Source organism: Rhincodon typus, chromosome 18 (assembly GCF_021869965.1).
Source record: "Rhincodon typus isolate 14 chromosome 18, sRhiTyp1.1, whole genome shotgun sequence".
In the NCBI taxonomy this organism is placed as follows: Eukaryota; Metazoa; Chordata; class Chondrichthyes; order Orectolobiformes; family Rhincodontidae; genus Rhincodon; species Rhincodon typus.
Genome location: NC_063349.1, coordinates 55,249,100 through 55,256,901, shown reverse-complemented (window position 1 = coordinate 55,256,901; position 7,802 = coordinate 55,249,100).

Genomic DNA, 7,802 nt, shown 5'->3' with positions numbered 1-7,802 from the left:
AGAGGGCGGGGCCATGGATGGGGCGGGGCAGAGGGAGAGGGCGGGGCCATGGATGGGGCGGGGCAGAGGGAGAGGGCGGGGCCATGGATGGGGCGGGGCAGAGGGAGAGGGCGGGGCCATGGATGGGGCGGGGCCCGGGTGGTAGGCGGGGCCTGAGGTGGAGAAGGGCGTACGAGGGGTGTGGCTTGGGGGTGGGCGGGGCCCGCGGGAGAGGGCGGGACCAGCATTGAGTGGGAGGGACCCGGATGGAGGGGCGGGGCATGTGTGGAGGGGCGGGGCCTGAAGGACTGATTGGAGACAGTAAGGAGTGGAGGTGCTAGAAGCCAGGGTCTATAGGGTGTGAGGCTGGAGAAGCTCAGCAGGTCACACAGGATCAGAGGGGCAGGAAAGTCAACATTTTGGACCGAAACCCTTCGTCAGGACTGGGGAGGGGGCAGGAAGCCCAGAAATAAATAGAGAGGAGAGGGTTGGGGCTTGGGGGGAGGGCAGGTGAGATGGTGATAGGTGGATGCAGGCAGGGGTTTATTGTTAGAGATAAGAGAGTGTAGAGCTGGAGGAACACAGCAGGCCGGGCAGCGTCAGAGGAGCAGGAATGTTGACGTTTCGGGTCGGAACCTTTCTAAAGAAATGGGTGAGGTGTAAGGGGGCTCAAATAAATAAAGGGTGGGCAGTGCTGGGGAAGGTAGGTGGGGTGGTGATAGGTGAGTGCAGGTAGGCAATGGTGGGGATTGGTCTTTGAGGTGGGAGGAGCGGGTAGGTGGGAGAGAAGACGGACAGGTCAAGCAGGCGGGGATGAGCGGGAGGGTTGGACATGGGATGAGGCTGGGGGTGGGGTGGTTTTTAAACTGGTAAAGTCCACATTTAGGCCATTGGGTTGTAGGCTCCTGAGGCGGAATATGAGGTGCTGCTCCTCCAGTTTGTGGGTGGCGTCATGGTGAAGGGGGAGTAGGGGATCTATTTCAAGCCCACCGACTCCCACAGCTACCGAGACTACACCTCCTCTCACCCACCATTCTGCAAGAATGCGATCCCATACTCCCAATTCCTCTGCCTCCACCATGTCTGCTGCCAAAATGGGGTGTTTCACTCCCAAACATCCCAGATGTCTTCTTATTTCAAGGACCGCAACCTCCCCCCTTTGTTAGTTGAAAATGCCCTCAACCGCATCACTTGTGTTTCCCTCACCTCTGCCCTCACATCCCTTCCACCCAACAAAAACAAAGACAGAATCCCCCTTGTCCTCACATATCACCCCACCAACCTCCGTATCCAATGTATCATTCTCCGCCACTTCAACCATCTACAATCCGATCCCACAATTAAAGATATATTTCCCTCCGCACCCCTATCTGCCTTTTGTAGGGACCACTCTCTCTGCAACTCCCTCGTCCGCTCCACACTCCCCACTAGCCCCACCACCCCCGGCAACTTTCCCTGCAACTGCAAGAAGTGCTACACCTGCCCCTACGCCTCCCCCTAACATCCATTCAAGGCACCAAAAAAACCTTCCACATCAGACAGATGTTCACCTGCACATCTGCTAATGTGGTCCATTGCATCCGCTGCACCCAATGTGGCCTCCTCTACATCAGTGAGATCAAGCAGAGGATTGGAGACTGATTTGTAGAGCACCTACGCTCGGTTCACGACAAACGACACCTTCCAGTTGTGAACCATTCAACTCCCTTTCCATTCCCTGGGTGACATGTCCATCCTGGGCCTCTTCCAGTGGCACAATGACGCCACCCACAAACTGGAGGAGCAACACCTCATATTCCGCCTCGGGATCCTACAGCCCAATGGTCTAAATGTGAACTTTACCAGTTTCAAAATCATCCCATGACCAACCCTCCCTCTCATCCCTGCCTCCTTGAACTGACACAACCTGTCCATCTTCTCTCCCACCTATCCGCTCCACCCATCTCAATGACCAATCCCCACCACTGCCTACCTGCACTCACCTATCACCATCCCACCTACCTTCCCCAACCCCACCCCCTCTCTCTATTTATTTCAGAGCTCCCTTCCCCCTCCCCCATTTCTGAAGAAGGGTCCCAACCCGAAACGTCAATTTTCCTGTTCCTCTGATGCTGCCCGGCCTGCTGTGTTCCTCCAGCTCCACACTGTGTTATCTCTGGCTCCAGCACTGGCAGTTCTTACTATCTCTGAGGGGATTATTGTGATAGGCAATTAAAATTGTGGCCTAACTGCTGGGTGACACCCCCTCAACAGCACCTCCTCCATCCTTACACCATCCATGGACCCCTGACATCCAGCAGACGCCAACCAAACCGCCCTCCCCAACATGATGACAACATAAGCCATGATCCTATCGAAGGGTGAGAAGGGTGGGGCAGACAGGTGTGTAGGGAGGTGGACAGGTTAGGTCAGGTCAGGGAGGTGAGGCAGGAGGGAGTGGACTGGATATGGGATAAGGCTGGGGGTGGAGGGAATTTGAAGCTGGTGAGGTCAATGTTGAGGCCATTGGGCTGTCAGATCCCAAGGCGAAATGTAAGGTGTTGTTCCTCCAGTTTACGTTTGGCTTCACACTAACAGTGGAGGAGGCCAAGGATGGACATGTCACCAGGAGTGGGAGGGGAAATTAAAATGGATGGCAACCGGAAGGTTGGGTTGGTTGGTACATGCAGAGCACAGATGCTCTGCGAACCAGTCCCCGAGTCTGCCAAATGTTAGCCCCTGTGTCCATGATTAGCAGTGGAGGCACAACATAGTAATAGAACATAGAACATAGAACAGTACAGCACAGTACAGGCCCTTCGGCCCACGATGTTGTGCTGAACTTTTACCCTAAACCTAATCTAACCTCCACCGCTACCTTATACTATCAGCAGTGTTTGATAGCTGCACTGATTTCATCATAATTTACACACTCTATGTCATTTAAGTTAAACTGAAGCAGCTTATGTCCTTTTTAACTAAGATACAATTGTCTGGATATTCTGACGGCTGGATAGTCATGGGAGCAGCACAGACTGGAAATGCATGTCAGTCACAATCGCAGATGCAGAAGTCTCTGTGGTCCCGGGAAATTAAAGATTCCAATGTGTAATTCGCTGCTCCTGGAACCTTCCAAAAGGGTTCATTAAAGGTGGAGAATTTGGCGGGTTCTCCTTCCATTAATTCATAGCTACCCAGGAAAATAACAGACAATTAAAATTGTGGCCTAACTTCTGGGTGACACCCCCTCAACAGCACCTCCTCCATCCTTACACCATCCATGGACCCCTGACATCCAGCATACCCTAACCAAACCGCCCTCCCCAACATGATGACAACATAAGCCATTATCCTATTGAATGGTGGAGCAGGCTCGAACAGTCTACTCCAGTTCCTACTTCTACAGCCTTAACTCCCCTGGATCGGACACCATGCCCCTGCTGCTGGCCTGAACCCCGAAACTCACCTTGGCTGGTCCAGATCTTGATGTGCCATCTCCAACACACCAGCTCCAAACCCCTCCACCCCACCCCCACCCCAAGGCTCTACTGGACCCAATACACTTCCCCTTGACCTTCCCTAAGCACTCCATCTCTTACTTGGCACTTTATCCATCTTGCACTAAGGCATTCTGCCCATCTGGCACCCTATTCCCTTAACCACCTGGCACCCTAGTTCCTTAACAACCTGGCACCCACCTTACACACTTACCCTTTCACAGCAGCAGTATCTGACCATGCTACTGGACATTGAAATCACAGAACGTGGCAGATTGACTGCTACACAAGGAGGAATAGTTTGACTTGCCATAACTATGCTGCTATATCAAAGAGCTGTTTTGTGTTCATTCCAAATTTCTGAATGAGCTGGAATCAGAATTCCTGGCTGGCAATATGGAATTCAGTGCTGATAGAAAAATCATAGGAATGGGGTGGCAACATGAGTGTGGATAGCTGATTGTATCTGGTGAACAAAGGCAACATTTCAAAGCCCACTACAGGAGCAGCAAGGAGATGGGGAGGGAGGGTTTAAGGTGGTCTGCTAGAAAAGTGCTGTGAGGGAAATTTATGCATTTCTCTGAATGTATCATCTCATTGCCCACCTACCACTGCCATTAGTTCAGACAGGAAATGGGCATACCTAATTTTGATAAGACTTGGTCCATTCCCATCATGCAGAGAAATTTTAATTTCTGGACTCAGGAAAGCTGAAAATGAATCAACGGGGCACCTCACGGAATTGTCAGAGGCTGTAAATTTAATCTGGGACTCCGTGTGTGTGTGAGGGGGATCACTAGCGCTCGCCTTGGAGCACTGCAACGACTCCAGATTCCTCTCCACCTCCATGTCTTGTAAGTCGATCTAGTGCTGACACTGCGTACCAAGACTTGTCCTGTCCCTTACCCATCATCTGGTTCTGACAACCGACCCCATTAGTTTTGGGCGGGAGAGACTATCCTGGATTAATCTAATTGTGATCTGGCAGTTTAACTAGTATGGGCTTCACAATGGAGTCCCCTGAAGGGGTTTCTCCTTCTCTTGTGTGTGAGCTTCCTCCTAGCATGTCAACTACTTCAAACTAACTCTTTAGTTACAGGACCCAGTTAAACAGCTTACCATATTTTGCCACAAGAGTCAAATTTTCCACAGATCAAGGCGTAATTCTATTTGTCACTGCCTGTACTTGAAGTTCTGAAATTTCCTGCCTAACAATCTCTCAACATAATCTCCTCACTCACACTACTCTTTAACAACTAGGTATTTCCAAATTAGTCTTTCAGAGATGTCACACATCTCTGGAGAAAGTGGAACTTGAACTTGAGTGTCCTGGCTCAGAGGTAGGGACACTACCACCAGATACCACCCTTTAACAGCTACACGTTTTGATTAAGATTTGGTTGCCTGTCCTAACATCTCATTATGTGTTTTGATGTCTAACTTTGTTTTGATAATGCTCCTGTGAAGTAACTTGCTGCATTAAGGAGGCTATGTAAATGCAAGTTATTGTTGTGCAGAGTTTAATTCAATTTCCCCATTGAATGCTGCACATCCAGACGATTAGACTGTGAATCACGTAATAATGTGAGTCGACTTGGCTCTAAGAGTTGGGGTTGGTAATAATATTGCTTCCAAATCACAAGGCAATAGAGTCATAGAGTCATACAGCATGGAAACAGACCCTTTGGTCTAACCAGTCCATGCTGACTATGTTCCTAAACTAAACTAGTCCTCTTGAGAAGGTGGTGGTGAGCTGCCTTCTTGAACTGCTGCAGCCCATGTGCTGTAGGTTTAAGAGGGGAAGGATTTAAAAGGGACCTAAGGGGCAACTTTTTAATGTCGAGGGTGGTATGTGTATGGAATGAGCTGCCAGAGGAAGTGGTGGAGGCTGGTAAAATTACAATGTATAAAAGGCATCTGGATGGATATATGAATAGGAAGGGTTTAAGGGAATAAGGGCGAAATGGGACTAGATTAATTTAGGATATTTGGTCAGCATGGACGAGTTGGACCAAAGGGTCTGTTTCCGTGCTGTACAATCCTTTGACTCTATGTGGACTGGCTGTGTTGTAATTCCATGTAAAATATAAACATAGATAGAGATTGTGAGAGGAAAAGTGACCAAGGTCCATCCAGTTTACCCCCTACTGCAATGGGAGTCATATCATGAATTGATAATGGGTTATTTTCTCATCACAGTAACCAATTATTTTACAAAACCATTTCACAAACGTTGTTCCTTGGTCTGTTTTTCAGTTTCTGTATATTTGTATGCATTTCTTGGCAAATTTTAATTTAATTGTTGATCAGTTCTGCAAAATTGCCTTTGATGCTTGCGTATGTGGGGAAGTGGAATGGGTGGATAGATATATCTTCATGTTTCTCTGTACATTTTTTCCTTTACAAACTGGAGCGATGCTTCTCACCCATGGTTAGGTCTGAATGTGTAGGGAATTCAGGAGATTCATCTTTACCCAGAGAATGGTGAGAATTTGGAACTCTCTGCTATATGGAGTAATTGGGGTGATGATGGATACATTTAAGGTGAAGCTGGATCAACACATGACTCTGACTAAGATTTCCCCCATCTCGAGACACAGGGGCAGGCAAGGTAAATACCTACAACTGTTTGCTGTGATTTGTTTCTGCTGAAACTGAAAGCAGAGGATTTAGCTTGAGAGGCACATTTCTGCATCAAGGTCAAAGGGGTCTTTCCTTCTCTCGCATCCTGCCATAGGCAGATCAGAAGGATTTGCAGGTTAGGCATCAACCTGTTTGGTATGTCAACTCCTGGAATTCAACTTGAACCCAAAAAGCTGCTGGCTCAGAGGTAGGAATGCTATCCACTGATCCATCAGACCTCCAACAGACATGAGGGAGATAGCAATAGAAGATTAGCCTCCCACATTCTACCATCGGTAAACTTGAGTCCATCAAAAATTGCTACAGGGCCAACGGCCCAGTGCTTAAAGACTCACCCTTCTGGAATTCTCTCTCTCTAAAACTCTCCTCCTGTCTATCTCACTTCCCTCCTTTAAGGTGCAATGGAAAACCTATTTCTTTGATTAAACTTCTGTGTATCCCCTCCAACATTTCTTTATGGGATCAGTGTCAAGTTCCTTTGTGGCATTTCTATGAAGCAACTGGGGACAATATAGCACGATAAGGGTGCTAAATAAATGCAATTTACTGTTGTTGCAAGATACATCAAAGCCCACACAGAAGATTCAGCTACTTATGATATGAATCTGTTTATTGAGCATTTTCAAAACACATCTTCATGCAATAATGGTGCTGTTGCACTTACAGCACCTTGTAAACCGTCTCATCATTTGCAATCTGATTCCTTTAAAGAGATGCAATGGAACACAATAAGAACATGGTTTGTGAATGCAGATCAAACACATGACAGTGCATTGAACAGAAGCAGAGATCTCCAATGGGATCTGCACACAATAAACACCTTGTGACAAACTAACAGAAATATCAAATGATGGGCCAGGATAAAAGGAGTTATTAAATATATCCTCAAACAAACACATTCATCCGTGCCAATCTTAACATTTGAATTTTTAAACATTAGCAATTACCAATAGGTAACACAAATGTGCAGCTTCTAGAACGTAACACTATAAAATCGAGAACAACTTGTAACTTTGGGCTATTGTTGAGCTGAATAGAGTATTAATAGGCTGTAAGATGATTGCAATAATATTCCACTGGACACTGGTGGCAAGATTGGCATTTGTTGTCCATGCCTAATTGCCCCTTGAGGATATTTAGGTGTCTACCACATTGCTGTGAAACTGGAGTCACGTGTCAACCAGTCAAGGAGAGCATATTCCTTCCCTAAATGGCATTAGTCAACAAGACAGTTTTGTGTAGCAATTGACGTTGGTTACTTCGTCATCATGAGACTAGCTTGCCCATTTAAACTCCAGATTTTAAAAAAATTGCATTGTGACATGGAGCCCATGTTTCCAAAGCATTAGCCGAACCCTGGGATTACTAGTCCAGTGACATTACCGCTATGCCACCATCATCACAGTTCAACAGACAGCACACAGCACGATGTTTCATATCATATTAATGACTGCATTGATTTGCAATTAGAAGTTATGCCCAAACCTACTCCCCCAAACAAACCATTCAGTTATGGTTACATGTGTAATCATTAATATATTAAAACTCTGCTCATCAACTCTATAGATCATTCCAAGCCCAAAACATTGCAAATCAGGATCGCACATCAGAAGTACTTGTCAAACTCTAAAAATAATCTACAATCACATTCTGAGTTGAGAAAAGAACAAGCACAGTTCACAGTGCACATTGTTATAAGCATCC